Source organism: Adiantum capillus-veneris, chromosome 16, assembly GCF_014529385.1.
Source record: "Adiantum capillus-veneris isolate H3 chromosome 16, ASM1452938v2, whole genome shotgun sequence".
In the NCBI taxonomy this organism is placed as follows: domain Eukaryota; kingdom Viridiplantae; phylum Streptophyta; class Polypodiopsida; order Polypodiales; family Pteridaceae; genus Adiantum; species Adiantum capillus-veneris.
Genome location: NC_140946.1, coordinates 22,202,226 through 22,219,471, shown reverse-complemented (window position 1 = coordinate 22,219,471; position 17,246 = coordinate 22,202,226). Strand labels below are relative to the sequence as shown.

Below are 17,246 nucleotides of genomic sequence, written 5' to 3'. Positions count from 1 at the left end.
TCTCAAGCTTGGGTTTTTGTTTTTCCAACATTTCTTGAGTAATTCTTACCAAATTTTGATAAGCTTCAAGCTTAGCTGCTTGCATATTTGGAGAAGGATAGTTTTTCCATTTATTTTTCATGTTTTGGTCTGCTTTAAGTCCCACTTGGAAAGCTTCCAAGGTTGCATTGAATGGCTCAAAAATTTTGTCTATCAAATTTGATCCTCGAGATTTTATTGTGGTTTCCTTGATTTCACTCCTAGTTTCTTTCATTTTTTCCTGAAATAGTTTCTTGGACTTTTCCTCAATTTCATCCTTTTTTTTGTTTTTTCAACTCATACCTTTGACTTCTTCTTTTCTTGGTCTTTTGAGATGAATTTTTAGTATTCTCTAATTCATCAGAGGAGTTTTGTTACTTTTTCTTAGCTTGGGCTCTAGTGATCACCTTGATTGGAACAATAGGTTCACTTTTTGAAGAGCTACTAAGCATCACTTGGACTACATTCACCACTGCTTTCCCTTTGTTTAACGGATTTTTTGGACAGTCTACAGGCAAGTGTCCTCCATTTTTGCAACATTGTGTACAAAAAGCTTCAACTGGCTTAATGTTCTTGTTAGGTTCTGGGCATTCATTTTTCCAATGATCATGTGCACCACGATTATGGTAGTTTCCAGTCCTTGGCTTAATCATGTGTCTTACCCTTTGGAGGTCTAACACCTTCATTAGCTACAAAGTACATCGGTGTAAGCTTTGGTGTAGCATAAGTAACATGTTCTTCCATTGAAGGTGGATGTGAATTATACCACTCTCCTTCTACCATTACTGTAGATGGACTAGGCTCAACATAAGGTGTAACAGGCACTAGCGCTTGTTCATCTATGACTCCTTCTGAACGCACGTACTTTACATGCACTGCATTATGTCTCGGTTATGGAGGTTGTTGACCCAACACTGGTTGTGGTATTTCCATACCCATCGGTGGTCTTTGTGTTGGGGCCATATTAGACTGATATCTGTACATGGGTTGTCCTTGTGGTCTCATAGGCACATATTGAACATTTTCATCATACTTTGGTCGGTAATAGCAATCATTGGTCTCACGGTTTGTCCATTCACCCTCAAGCACACCATTCTTGTTGCCTAATCGGTTGTCCTTGTTGAAGTATCCCTTGCCCTGGTCCTCTCATAGGTGCTTTTGCCATATTATTCATCATTTCGTTCATCCTTTTGATCATGTCTTTTATGGTTGTAAGTGGTGTTGCAACAGCTGTTCCCACTTGTGTTGGTTTTGTGGATGCTGTTTCCTCACCCTGACTATCCTTAAGGACATCTTCTTCATTGAAAATATCACAATTGTCTCCCAAGTCAATAACATCTGATACACACTCTTCTAGGGTCATTTGCTTCTTACTATACAGTATAGCATGAAGTTCTTTGTTGATCAATGCTTCTAGAAACAATGACACTAATATTTCTTCTACTGGCATTTCTAATTCTGGACATCTTGTAATGTATAGCCTCATCCTAGTTGCACAATCCCTAACAGACTCACCTTGTTTCTGTTTGAAGCTATAGATTTGAGCTACCGTATCATGTTTGATCCCAGTTTTGGAACATGTACCTACAAATCCCTGAGCTAGTGTATTTAAATTCATAATTGACCTTGATGGAATGTTTTGGAACCATGTCAAATATTTTCCTTCTAATGTCATTCCAAATCCCTCAAATTGAGTGTGGAAATCAAATATGCATTCTGCTCTTAGTATTAGCTTGAAGCTTGCTAAGTGGTCATATGGATCCCCAGATCCACTGTATTTTTTGACTTATTTTTGAAAATCAACTGATCTGACACGTCTGTTTGGCTCAACTCCAACTCTTCTGGCAGTTGGTCTTCTCTTGAGTCCTTCAAAACAATAGTGACTCATGTAGCCTTGGATTGGCCTTAATGTCACTCGGTTTTCTTCGTGACGAGGTAGGTTTGGGTTTTTTAACATTGCTCCCAAAAGATCTCTCGCGGAGTTCCTCTCTTGGAATAGGATCAAGTCCTTGCTCTGATATCCAGTCTCTTATAGAGCACCCTTGGTATCTGGTCGTTCTACCTCCTCAAGACTAATCATAACAAAGTTGTTGTTATAACAATCCTTAAATAGGTAAGATGGTAGATATGTTGAACTCTTGTCTTTGATTTTGAAGATATAGATGATCTTCATGGGTGGTAATTGCCCTGGTTTGGCATGAAAGGTCAATAAAAGATCCTTGACATTCCTATCCTCCCAACAATAGACTCCGATTTTAGGATTATCAGTGCTAAGCCGTTTCAAAGGTTTAAGATCAACTTGATCGTATCCTTCGAATTCTAAAGTCGGTGGACCTTCTTTTACTGACATATTTGAAATTATTGTGTTCACTTCCAACCCCCATTTGTTTATCACATCAAGATTTTCAACCTTTACATACAGAGTCCCGTTTTTATCCAAATATATTTTTCCTTGTTTGTTTGCCCTGATTTCCTCTTCAAACTCTATGTCATGGTTATCAATGCAAATGCCATACTCTTCATTAGGATCCAGATAAACTTGAGCTCCATTGATATTAGTCTTATAAAAAGTGAGTATGTGCTTATATCGCATTGTTGTTCCGGTTCCTGACTGAGTCGAATAGGAAGACATTTCAGATGTTGAGTCTGAATAAGTGTTTAAGACTTCTTCAAAGATAGTGCCCAAGTGATCACCATGATTCACACTCTCTTTGGTGGATACCCTACTAGCAGTCTCTCTAAATATGCCTTGATTTGCTAATATACGACTAGATCTAAGGTTCATATAGACTTGTTAAACCCTGGATAGGGTACTTACCGGCGGATTGAATTGTTATCCGTTTTTCCACTTGACTTGAATTAAACTCTTGTCAAGCTCTCAATTCTTTGCTTGCAACTTGGTTCCTATGTCAGTTTTAACCAAGTTAGCAATTTTCTCTCAAAGACTGTATAATTTTTGCTAACTATTGTGATTGGTCTGTGTATATCACTTCAATCTGAGCTAAGTGAATTAGCAAATGAGACTTCCAGATTCTACCCTTGCAAAGAGCTAAAGGACTAATCTGCAACCTGGAAACTGAGTTAACATGTACCAATTTGAATCCGATGGAATCCAAACTTGACCATTGGCCTTGTATTGTGTTGTTCTAACCATGTACAAGCTCAACAGTCCAAAATCTTGTCTCTGGGACTCAAAAGTAAATAATCTGACTATTTACTTTCCTAATCTCACTTTTTAGGCTTGTTTTTCCATATAGTCACCTTGTTGAAGTCTCTGGACAAGTTTCACTGAATTTGAACAAGATTTGCCCAAGTTATCACTGTTTTGTGTTCGCAGACTTAGTTTTCAAGAATCTTGCTTAAGTCTCACTCTTGTGATCCAAATTTCACCAAATTTTATATGTGGAGTCTACTTGATATGCTTGACCTTGTGGTATACTCAGTTGTACAAACAATCTCAATTCTAGAGCAGCTGTAAATAATCATGATTATTTATCTCTGGGAATTTTTAGCAACTTTTTCTCAAATTGTTGATACAATGAGGTAAAGCAACTCAACTTAAGCTCCCTAGCCAAGTTTCATCAAGTTTGGATAAACCTTGCTCAATTTGTCAACAATTTTGTGTCTGTAGACTGACTTTACAAATCTGGTCACAATTTTCACTTTATAGATTCAATTCTTACCAAATTTGATATGTGTGCTCCACACGTTAATCTAAGCCTCTTGGACAAGTTCCACCAAATTTGATAAATATTTATCAGTCAAACTCAATTTCTCAAAAATCAGTACAGATTCCAATTTTTATCAAGTTTTTGGTCTGTTTTGTGATCCAAATTCTATGAGCCTTCACAAAAGGTGTTTGGTATCATGCAAAGAGTCTCTGGTATCAACCTTGGTCAATTTTGAGCTAAAAGTAAATAATCACAATTATTTACTTTGGACTAAGATGAACACTTTTTGCAAATTTTTCAATGGTCAATCTTTTGTGAAATGTTTTAAGCCTGTAAGTCAAGTCAAAAATTAATTTGGCCTAAATTCTCAAGAAAATGTAAATAATTTGAGTTTTTGCAAACTCTTGAAAATTTACCTCAAATGCATCTTTAAGCTTACCCACTAGTTCATACAACTTTTATGAGCATAATCTCCAATCAGATTTAGTGATTGATAGTCTTTTGATGTTGTTTCAAGCCGTAGACCTAAAATTTTGTAACTTCGCATAAACAACTCACAAATGATTCTTTTCGAGTGAGCAATGATTTGAGATCCCACCTCGGATTCTACTTACAATACTCCTAGGTTTTTCTGCAATTGGTTTTGTGGAAGGTGTCCACAAAACTCTTATTTCCTTGTTTTTTAATGGTTTTTTGAGCCTTGATCTTAAGACTTGTCTCGTCCATCAATCATTCTCAAATTCCTAACCTAATCCTACAATCCTACAAGGTACTTAGCAAGTACAATCTACTCCCAAGTTACCTCTACACAACAAAAGACGACACTCTTAAGCTATGCGATTTTAAAGAAAAATTTTTACCTCTTGTTTTCCCTAGTTTAGGTCTATTTGTCCCCGATAGCGGCGCCAAATGTGGATGGGTTTCCTAACCTTACTCTTATCTTATTGCAGACAGGGTGAGAACCACGAACATAATTGTCAATCCATGGGACGAAGCTAACTCGACTAGTGCATAGAGGGTACAAGAGGATGTGAATCTCTTGGAAAACAACAGACAACTCTCATCTAATACAAGCTACACTCAAATGACCTAAGTCATCAAAAGCTAGCCACTAATCGACAAACAAAATATGACCGTTACATCATCAAACGACATCCGAATGCACGAAACTTCTAGGACAAGTATATAAGACCTAAGCATACATGCTTATGGTCTTAAATCTCACTTCTGATAAAGTGCAAAAAACACAATTATTAACAACAGTGAGATTTTGACCTAGTCGTTTCTGACCTCGAATGCATCTAAGTGCTCAGCAATGATGTCCTAATACCCCACCTATGCTTACTTTGTTACTTCCTAGCTTAAATTCCTACTTATGATGGAATTAAGCTGCGGGTTGGCGACGCCAAAAGCTATGATTTACCATGATATGTTTACATCAAGGTGTAGAGCTCTTACCTGTGGTTGCCACGCAAAAGACGACACTGCAATGTGACAACCGACAAGGGAATAGGAAGCATGAGAAGGAGAGAAGTGAGCGCCATTAGCTCACGCTGTGTATTTCTTATCCAAAAACTTCATAATAACTTTACAAAATTGGCCTTTATACCTTAGCTGATTTTCTTTGGTCAAAAACTAATCATCTGAGAGCTCTAACTAAGGATAAATTGATACAATCTAGAAGCTTATAGCTCCGGCTCATTGATTACAATATCTACTTGGCAAGAATAAGGGTTTATACAATAAAGCTCCCGAAAAATGTTACATGGGTTAGCTTGTTGCTAACACAAGGCATCAAGAACAACCTAAACAAGGGAACTATCTGAAATGACTTCACCTGCAGAAATAAGTTGCTCATTGATATCCTTGACACGAGCAAGGAAAGTGTCCGTGTCATCTTCCTCATGCATAATCTTTGATTCCAACTCTTTACGCAGCAATGCAATTTTAGCCTCATTGCGACTTGCATAAAGACCAGCCAGAATATCCCAAGCCTATTTTGCAAATTTTGTTGAACGAATGTGAGGAGTAATAGTGTGCTTCACAGATAACGCAATCAATGCATGAGCCTACGAATGTAGGCAAAACAACTCTAACAGCAACAATCCTTGCAGTAAGACCTGCAACATCCTCAACATCACCTACATCCTCAGAATCAGGGCGTATAGCAACGCCCTGCACAATATTCAAAACACCCTTTGACACAAGAACATGTTGCATCATGTAAGCCCACATAGGGTAATTGTCCCGATCAAACATCTTGAACACATTTGTGTTGTTGTCGGCCATAGAAAATGCCTGCACAAACCGTAGAAGACTGTAAGGGACCTGTTATGCAAAAAATGGCATTGACAAAAATTCTTCACAAAATGATGAAATAGCATGCCTACTGCCTGTAGTGGAAATGGAGACTGAAATGAGCCCGAATAAAAAACCTGAGCAGATTGAGCTCTTTGAGTCCACCCGACCCAAATTTTTTGTCGACCTACGAACGCTTGCCAAAGCTCATAGAAATCGGAGAAATTTTGAGCACGCATGTGCTGGAGCTGCTAGCAACAACTAAGCCCAGGAGGACGCAACCTGCTCTGATACCAATTGTTGGAATTAGGGTTGCAGAAAAACACACACAACTTGGAGAAGATGAAGGAAGCTCAAGGCACACAACAGAGAGTGTATTACTTAGTGTGCAATGGAAAGATAGATAGCCCTAGAATGATGGGTGTATATACAATGCACGAGGGAAAAAAACCTCCTAGTGAGGGAAAAAATGCCCCGATGGTCCTAAGTGTGTTCACACACATCACTACCACATGTATATGGTAACATTAGTCTCAACTTCCAACCAATGGAGTGACTGGATTCCCTGGGCCTTCAAAAGGTTGTTTTGCTAGAAAGGATGAGCATGTAAACCCAATTTTGATGCTAATCCCATAGATATATAGTTGCGTGTGGAACCAAAATCAAATTGGATTAGTGAGAAATGCTCATGCACTTTACCCCATACACTTACCAGTGAGATTTGATAGTTTATGTCAAGTTTATACTCTTTTTTGTATTGTTGAGATTTTGTTGAGATTTTATTCTTCATGCAAAGGAGACTCTACCAAAACTTTCACAAATTTTTTGCCATAATTCTGAAGTTTGATCCTCTTGTATTTTTTCTTGGAAACTATGGTTGGTTATTCTGAGAAAGATGAGTTTTACATCAAGAAGTTTGATGGCACAAACTTCACGTGTGAAAACAGTGCATGTTAGATGTGATGACTAATAAGGTTCTTGCAACACCATTGAAAGTGAACAAAGAGAGTGCATACACTGATGATCAATGGGAGGAGCTTGGTGCTCATGTTAGGGAGACTATTTGCTTGCACCTTGGTAAATCCATATTCTTCACTATTATGGACATGACCAATGCGAAGGATTTATGGGAGTCTTTCTACTCAGCATGGGATGGTAAAAGTGCTTCAAACAAAGTGTTTACTATGAAGAAACTTATGCATTTAAATAATGAAAGAGGGTAGCAGTGTCAATTCACATTTGAATGAGTTCATAGCTTGTTTACACAACTTACTTTGGAGGGACTCAATTTTGATGATGGGATGAAATCCATGTTCTTGCTATGCTCTTTGCCATCATCATGGGATACCTTTAACACAACCATTAGTAAGTGTGTAGCTAGTGGAAAACTTGCATTCAGTGATGTTACTAGAGCTTTGCTTACCGAAGAGATACAATTTTAATCTCTTGATTGGAGATGCACATATGGCTAGTGGTGGTTATCATAGGCAAAGAGGTCATAGTCGCAATCATGGTCATTCAAAAGACTGCCAAAATGATTGTAGCAAGAGCCGTGGACATGACATGCATAGTGTAGAATGCTACCATTGCTACAAGAATAGCCATTTGAAGAAATATTGCCATATAAAGTCTGATGCATGAGAAAGAAAAATACATTGTGAAGTATGATCTCGGGGGGTTCACTATGTGTAAAACTACCATATCACGTGCGTTCAAGACATGTTTGTAAAACCCCTTATCTGTGAATTTTGTTAAGAATATAATGTACCCTTTTCTTTTAAAATCTGTAAGTTTTTTTCAAATTTGAAAAAATAACGCCCTTATATATATATATTTATGTAAGTTTTAAGAACTTTAAATACCCTTCTGTTGAACTCATGTGATAGGTTACATTTTTGTTAGGTGACCTCCCCGGGAGTATGATCCTCCATTGAGTAGTGTGAAGATTAAGGAGCTCAATGTAGTTGAGTCTCCATTCACTGAGCTTGTTCTTCATGTGTTGCAGCCATCAGATGTGTTGATTTTTACTATCGATTTGAGTCTAGATGCATTGTTGGCTCTAGATGAGTGTTATGCGCACAACTAGATCATTGATTCAAGTGCCAATTCTTATGTTACTTCTTCGCATAGGGAGTGGTTCTCCAGTTATGCTCACATGGTTTGGCCAAGCTTTGTGGTTTTGATAAGCTTGAGATTTTTGGCATTTGGAGATGTGAAAGTGTGTATGCATAATGGCACCGAGTTTATGCTTAAATTTGAGGTGTCAGACATGCACCAAATTTGACAAAAAGTTTGGTGTCAGTCGGTTAGCGTGATGACTTGGGCTACACTAGTGTCTTTGGAAATGGATCTTGGATGATTTGCAAAGGGAACTTAGTTATCTTGAAAGACCAAAAGTCTAGCTCATTGTATTCTTTATATATATGTGAAAGTGAATTTCATCTATGTTGTCAAGCTACCTTCTATTGAGTTGTGGCATAGCCGGCTTGGTCATATGAATAAAAAAGGAATGAAACAACTTTAGCATTTGGGCTACTTACGTGTGTTGAATTATTTTGATTTTAGTTTGTGTGAGTTTTGTATATATGGAAAAAAAACTAGGCTTACTTCTTCGCCATTGAATAAAGAGTTAGGGAACCCATTAAACTTGGTACATAGTGATCTTTGTGGGCCATGCCGCATAAGTCTCTTGGGGGGCAATATATTTCCTAACGCTCATTGATGACTCTGCTAGGAAGGTGTGGGTCTACCTCTTGTCGAGGAAAGACGAAGTCTTTGCTACTTTCCAAAAATTCTTTGTATTGGTTGAGAACCAGCCATGCAAGAAGCTTAAGGCTTTGTGCACTGACAATGTGGGAGAATATGTCTCCAGAGAGTTTAAGGATTTCTGTAGCAAATGAGGTATCAGATGGTAGTACACTACACCATACACACCTAGTCAAACTGGTGTAGACAAGAGAGTTTAAGGATTTCTGTAACAAATGAGGCATCAGATGGAAATACACTACACCATACACACCTAGTCAAACCGATGGAGCCAAGCGTATGAACAGAACCATACAAGAGATAGTCACAACAATGCTATCTATGGTAAAGTTACCCACAAAGTTTTGGGCAGAGAGTGTTCTTACAACGGTTTACATTATCAATGGATCATCTAGTACGCCATTGAATTACAAGATTCCAGAGGAGATGTAGACTACAAGAAGCCAAGCTATGATAGACTTTGTGTATTTGGGTGTGAGGCATTCTCACATGTGTCTAAAGATCTACACAGAAAAGCTAAACCCCAAATCACACAAATGCATCTTTAGTAGTTACGAAGTTGATGGAGAAATGGGATACCCTTTTTGACATCCGAAATCTCAACAAGTAATTCAAATCTCACATATTATCTTCAATGAATCAAAGATGCATAGGAAATCTATCAAAGAGGTGGAATATCAAAAATTTAGATTTGAAGTTGAGCCTCAACTAAGAATAGATCGATAGCTTAGTTTATTAGTGATGTTCCTACCACTAATAGTACTCTAGAGAGAGCGGATTCCAACAATCAGGCTTTGAGGAGATATAGGCTAGCAAGAAGCCAGACTATGACAGACTTTGTGTATTTAGGTGTGAGGCATTCTCACATGTGCCTAAAGATCTACACAGAAAGCTAGACCCCAAAGCACACAAATGCATCTTCATTGATTATGGTGTTGATGGAGAAATGGGATATCGTCTCTGACATCTGAAATCTCAACGAGTAATTCGAAGCTCATATGTTATCTTCAATGAATCAAAGATGCACAAGAAATCTATCAAAAAGCTGGAATATCAAAAGTTAGATTCGAAGGTGTAACCTCAATTGAGAATAGACCGATAGCTCAATCTACTGATGATGTTCCTACCACTAATAGTACTCTAGAGGAAGCGGATTCCAACAATCAGGCAGGGAGGAGATCTGTGAGAGTCACTCGTGCACCTGAGCATTTTCAACCAAGATTATACTATTTTTTCACTAACTGTGGAGAGCCAACCTACTACGAAGACAATATGAAAGTGGGAGCAACTATGCAATCAGAATACACTTCGATTGTGGCAAATGAGACTTGCGAACTAACACAATTTCCAGAGGGCAAACAAACCTTGCCTTACAAATGGGTTTATAAGAAGAAATACACGCCAAATGATTCGGAACCTAAGTATAAAGCTATATCGGTTTCTAATAAGAGACTCAAGCAAAAAAAGACACAAATTTCGATGAGATTTTTCTCTAATAGTCAAGCTGTCTACATTACATCTTGTGCTTGGACTAGTAGCCATTGAGGACACGGAACTTATCAAAATGGATGTGAAGACGACATTTCTTCACGGGGATTTGAAAGAAGATGTTTACATGAAACAACCAGAGGGTTTTGAAGTTACACGTAGCAAGGCAGAACTAGTGTGCAAACTACAAAAGGCATTGTATGGCCTTAAGCAAGGCTTAAGGCAGTCGTACTAAAAGTTTGACAAGTACATGCAGTCTCAAGATTATGTGAAAAGCCAAGAAGGCCACTGCTTGTATACCCAGAAGTTGAACGATGGTTCACTACTCATCTTGATACTTTATGTCGATGATATGCTCATTGTCGAGAAGTCTAAGGACGAGATTTAGTGACAACGTTGGGTGGCTAAAGTAGGCAGGGAAAGAATCCCTCCTCACAGGAATGCCATTTTTTCGTTTCAATGGCTAGGAAATTAACGGCCTGTCTGCTTTTTGGGTTCCCAGGGTGTAGGTAGGATACGGGTCTCCTGTCCATCAAGGACCTCGGCGATCACGCTCTCTCGCTCTGCCCTTTTATGGTTCGCGGCCGTCGGAAGGAAAATCGTTGCAGCCAGCCCTTATGGGTACTCCAGCTCCGATCTCAACAGCGAATCAAAGGGGGACGTCCGGCCTTTTTCTGTGATCTCTCTCTCTCTCTCTCTCTCTCTCTCTCTCTCAATATATTATTCTTATGATTTGATCGACGCAGAGCATCAGAATCGCAGATTGCGTCTTGTTCGCTTCCTTTCTAAGGTTTTTCCAACAGTCGTTTGCTCGCTCTCTCTCTCTCTCTCTCTCTCTCAATGTGCTCTCACAATCTTGGGCCTCTCTGCAATGTGGCTCTCCTGCGTCTTCACCCGCGTGGTCTGCTTTGCATCATGACAAACGTGATCTTTGACGATTGATATGGTAGCTCCCCCATCCCCTGCTCCGTGCAATGAACTGGAGTCCCAATGCTCGGATAAATGGCCTGTGCGAGAGAACATGCCCTGCCCTTCTACAGCACAGGGCTCTACATCAGCCTTTCCAGATCCACAAGTGCACGGCTCTTCATTGGCTCAGAAAGTCGCAGGAGACAGTGATGCGCATGAATGCACAACCTTGATTGGCAGTGAAGTCTGCAATGAGGCTTGCAATGTTGGCTGCGGCGGAAACACCATTGATGACACATCTCAATTGTATGGTCAGATCCCTGTACACAGTCAGCGCATTTGCAAGCTTCCAGAAGCAGCATTCATGTCGAGTTCTCACCACGTAGCTGGCGGAGGCGCATATGCCCCAACAGAGGGTCCTTTGACTGGTGTGATGTCAATATGTGGTATGCGCCCAGAGATGGAGGATTCTGTGACGGTTGCTCATCGCTTCTTGCTTATGCCTTGTAAGAGAACTGGAGGCTGCTCAGGGACATGTCTATCAAATGCCAATGGACAAGATGCAGATGCAGACTTACCTTTGCATTGCTTTGGAGTCTACGACGGACATGGGGGCTCACAAGTAAGGTTTCATGCTGTTTGGTTGCTTTTTGAAACTGCATGGCAAACTTTGTGCGTTGCAATGAACAATCCAGACATGCAGTTGCTTTTCTGACAGGTTGCGAAAATTTGCAAAGAGAAACTGCATTCAACTCTAGCCAAGGAAATTCAATGTACTATGGGTTCCGATGGGACCGGCGCAAGTGCACAGTTTTCATGGGAACAAGTGTGGGCGAAAGTCATGAGGTCGACATTTTGCAAAATTGATGCAGAAATCGAAGGGTACGCTTGGACTCCTTGCGTATCCGAGGGTCTGGGAAGTGTGCGAGAGCGTGTATCCGAGCCTCTCACCCCAGAAACTGTTGGTTCAGCAGCAATTGTAGCTGTAATTGGTTCGTGTCAGATCATTGTTGCCAATTGCGGGGACTCGAGAGCTGTTTTATCCCGAGGAGGTCAAGCCATAGCCATGTCCAATGACCACAAGGTTTGAAGAATGCTGCACCTTTGAGCCTTAAGAAAAGAGCATTGGACAGGGGCTAGTCCCTTTGTATTCATGCTATCCACCTCACTCCCTTGGGGCTGAGGAAGGATGGCACCCTCTTGCTACTTTTTTCATTCTTGAGCTAGTGAGGTACATGTATTGATCAGTAAACTGTATGCTTGCACATAGCCGAATAGAGGAGACGAAATGGAAAGAATCGAAGCAGCGGGTGGTAAGAGTGATTTGTTGGAATGGCTATAGAGTTTTTGGTGTACTTGCCATGTCGAGAGCCATAGGTATGTATGTCTGTTTCTATGTGACTTGTGTGTTTAGAGTCTTCATTTTCTTTGCATCGATCAAAAACGAGTGATTGACAGTTTCCTTTTGATGAAGGTGATCGCTATTTGAAGCCGTATGTCATTGCGGAGCCTGAAGTGAAGTGTATTTCTCGCTCGGACGATGATGAGTGTTTGATATTGGCCAGCGATGGCTTGTGGGATGTTTTGGCCAATAAGGAGGTGTGTGATGTTGCACGCAGGTGTCTTTCTAGACGAGCAGGTCCAGATGATGGATCTAGGTCTCCTGGCTTCACCACAGGAAGCAATGATAAAAGAGCAGAGGCAGCGGCTGCACTTTTAACAAAGATGGCACTTTCCAAAGGGAGTCAAGATAACATTTCTGTTGTTGTCGTGGATTTGAAGGATAGGACCAGAAGTTAATTGTGTTACACTTTGATTGTGGTCCATCTCATATCCTATACAGGAAGTGTTGTCAATCCTGTATGCATTGATTATGCAAGTATAGGTATATCATTCTTGGCAGGAGTAATTACACTTGGTTTCATTAGTTTTGTAGAATAGCTACTGAACATTAGTTTGCTTGCTTTTGTTTTTGGCATGGCAATGGAAGGGGTCAATTTGCATCTCTGGGTGTGCGCGTGTGCGCAATAATGGATGATGATGTTTCATTCAAAAAATCAGGATGCAAGTATTAAGGAAAATGGAAGAGCTAAATGCTATATTGTAATTTGTAAGTGTAATGAACATGTTACAGGTATTGACTTTCCTCAACTCATGCGTATCATTGGACGCTCGAAGGCTGTTGTGATGCCACAGTATGTTGCTCTGAAACGGGCAATAACTCTAATAGCTTGGTGTGTATGTGGGAAAGATGGTCCTCGTCGCTATTAATATTTCATGTTGTGCTTTTGCAAGCATTTTTTTGATTAAGGCGGCAAGCTTGTAGGCTTGGTTTCAGCTCTGTTTGAGAGCAATAGGATGTGTGTGTTGTTTGTGGTTGGTATCGTCTTTTCGTGGCATTGGACTTTGGGTGGTTTGGCAAATCTTGGTGGCATGATCCTTTGATCATCTTAGAGCTTTGCGTTGAGGTGGTTGGTACATGAACCTTACTATGCTTGTGGATTGGATCTCACGTGGGGGATTTCCGTTTGGAAAGTCCAGATCTCACATTGGAGGCTCTGCATTCAGGAGGGGTGATCAAAGTAGTGTGGCATGGCGATCTTGTCGTGTTATAGGAGGCAGTCTATGAAGTGGGGAATGTGGTTCAAGCGACTCTGAAGAAGGATGAGTAGATGACCGGTAAACCTTGCCAATATCCCCTCAAATAGGAAGATAGTGTTTAAGGGGATCTGTGATTAACCATGCCGTCTCCATTTTCCAACCAATGTGAAACCACTTTCTAATTGCTTTCCATAAATTTTTTGTGATGCAAGCATCGACCCATCCATGTCTTGTCCGCTCATGTGTGCAGAGTATTCGAGCTTACTAGTAAACCGTTTCTGCAAGAACCAATTCTTTGTGGGGTATTAATATTGCTCTAAAAGCCATGTCTTTTCAGTGATGATGCCATGAGGTCTAGTAGGAGAGACAGACCCAATCCTCCCATATCAGGCTTCACAGTGTGTTGTTGTGCAAGTTGTGCCATTAACCATACTTTTTGGCTTGAATATATTTATATGTGGACATAACTCACCCAAATATGGCATCCATGTGCATTATCCCGAAACGTGACCTCCAAGCACTCTTGCCGTGTGTTGAGACATGGGCTCCAATATATAGAGGAAACTTCTCATTATCAATTCTTTGAGTAACCAATAACATCCATAAACGAATAATCCTAAACTTCACAAGGAATGACTCTAATATAGTTTTTATGAGCAAGAATTAATTTCCAAAAGAAAGCCTCTTGCACTCTTTAAAAAAATGATGTCCAACATTGAATTAAAGATTTCTACAGGACTAATCAATCCTATTGGCATGACTAAAAAGTTGAAGTCCAAAAGTAAAGCAACATGACCAAGTATAATGCGAATTTGGTTATATCCACTCTTCATGTCTAACATATTCTTAAATAAGAGAAAAAATCCTGATTATCATCAATTGATGGAATGAAAAATTGGATTTTGATGGTATCTTTGAATGCATATAGCTCCTTACTATGCATATGCAAGTTGGTGAGCAAAATGGAAAGAGTTAGGATGATCTTTACCAAGGATAGAACTCTTAGCAGTGGTTCCTTTAAAAAAAATCATATTGACGAAGCATTTATGACCATCCCTATCTAATTAAAATCTTTAATTATGCATCTTCATATTGTATTTCACAAAGACCGCAATAGCACTCTATTGTTGTGTTTGACAAAGATCGCAATAGCACTCTATTGTTGTGTTTGACAAAGACTGCAATAGCACGACTTTTCTCTACTATTTGTGTATGAACACACTTAGGACCGTCGCGGCATTTTTTCCCTCACTAGGAGGTTTTCTCCCCCGTGCATTGTATATACGCCCATCACTCTAGGGCTATCTTATCTTTCATTGTGAAGTAAGCAATACATACTCTCTATTGCGTGCCTTTAGCTTCTTCGTCTTCTCTGAGTTGTATGTGTTTCTCTGCAACTCTATTTCCAACAATTGGTATTAGAGCAAGTCGTGTCCTCCCGAGCTTAGTCGCCAACATCACTAGTAGACACCTGCTCACTTTCTCTGATTAATGTCATAAAATCTAATGTCTAACCAATCCAAATGATTTTCTCATATTAAACTGATCATCTAATGTGGGAGAATAAACGGGAACAAGGTTTAGAATATCGACATGTGCTTACAGATCTATTGCAACACGGGGCCAATGGTAAAGGGGTCCAAATGAGAGCTGGTATGTCAAAGAGCAAGGCTAGCCAATGGAGCTTAAAAGACCTTAGGGTTAGCTTCATTGAAGACCTCCAAAGGTTAGTGTTAAAAGTCCTTAACCCTACCCAAGCTTAAGGTGCTTGTCGTGCTTGATATAAGGTTCTTGAGGTGCTTGTCGTGCTTGATGACTAAGGTGCTTGAGGTGCTTGTCGTGCTTGCTGACTAAGATGCTTGAGGTGCTTGCCGATTAGGGAGCTTGAAGTGCTTGCCGATTAGGGAGCTTGAGGTGCTTGTGGGAACACTACCCAAGCTTGAGGTGCTTTGTCGTGCTTGCTGACTAAGGTGCTTGTGTTCCAAAAGTCAACAACCTCCCTACTCATCATGGGGCGAGCCCTAAAGCTAGGGGGATGAGAGAGAACACACACACACAGACACACACACACACACACACACACACACACACACACACACACATATGAGGGGGCGAGTCCTAAAGCTAGGGGGAGGGGAATGAGAGAGAACACACACACACACAAGGTAAGCCCAAGCCTCAAGAGGCAGCAAGAACACATGTCAAGCCCCTATGGTGTGCCTAAATCCTATTGGTTGGCCTCCCAAGGGATCCAAGGAAAAATTGGTTAATTCAGTTAATTGTTTCTGCATTCATCAAGCCCTCTCTCTCAAAGGGGAAAGGGGGACACTTGTCCCAAGGCTACCTTTGTTGCTTGATATGCCTCTTGCATGTGATTGGCTAGGCCTGGAGGGGTCCAATGAGCTTCAAGCATGAGCTACATGGGGGGGTCGACCAAAGCACGAAGGGGAGTTGCTTGGGGGGTATACTCTCCCACACACTCTCATTGTGTGAAGTACAAAGTGCAAGAGCTCCATCTCCTTCTCCAAGCTAGTAGAGAAGTTGAGCCTACGCCAACACTCTTGGCTATGGAATGCAAATCCAACCAAGAGCCATGCTTCAATGCTTCAGCTTGCCATCTTCTCCATCTTCATTACTATGCTATTATGTATGCTAGCAAGAAGAGTGATGATAAGTGAGGAACTATTTCTTTCTCCTATGTATGTTTCTTCTTCCTCTTCCCTACCCTCATTCCCCGCTAGCTCTCTCCACCTTAGAAGGTGTTTGAGACCTTGGGACTGAGGCTCGGGATAGTTAATGCGTTTTGCAAAGTTTATATTATGCTCGTGATGCATGAAGCTTTCCATCTTCATTGCACACCTAGGTCACAAAGAACACAAAGATTGTTTGTACCAAGTTTCTCTTGATGGGAGAATCTATAATACAAATGCCTATTGGAGGGGGGACCCCGGCTCCACATAAATCCAGTCCTCAACTGTTGTGAAGCCTCTATGCTCTCAAAGTAGTCTCACAAAAATGCTCTCTCTAATTTTTCTAATTCCGCTACTCTCAAACTTCATAGACCATTTCCATTACAATGGTATCAGAGCATTTGGTTTCTCTTTTCTTTCTTAAGAAGAGAGGTCCTTAAGGAGCCTATTAATGGTTGATTTTTCTTAAGTATATTAGGGTAAGTGGGATTGGGATCTATTATCGATTTTGTTGAGCCTAGTATGTGGGATATGGTGCACACCTTGGGAGCTTTGGACTTACTAATGGAGTCTTTTTAGACTTGCATACGGCTTTACCATTATTGAGCCATAAGAAGTCCGAAAGGAGCTAGCCCTCAGCAATTTTGTAATAGTAGACCCACTCCACTACTCTCTATAATTAACCAATTCAAGCCGTGGGTGTAGATACTTTAGTGCTGATTTTCAAAGGCTAAGAGGTGTAGCAACTAAGGTTTTGGACTGCCAAAGAATACACTAAGTAAACACATAAGTTTAATTAACATGA

The 17,246-nt window shown here is 40.3% G+C and overlaps 1 pseudogene across 1 annotated transcript; it reads left to right on the top strand.

Annotated features, from left to right (window-relative positions):
• The first annotated feature begins 10,739 nt into the window (after positions 1–10,739).
• LOC147438706 (protein phosphatase 2C 51-like) lies at positions 10,740–13,296 on the top strand (annotated as a pseudogene). The gene is made up of 4 exons (XR_015184515.1): positions 10,740–11,772; positions 11,869–12,234; positions 12,421–12,527; positions 12,625–13,296. The product of XR_015184515.1 is annotated as a protein phosphatase 2C 51-like (transcript).
• Positions 13,297–17,246: the final 3,950 nt, after the last annotated feature.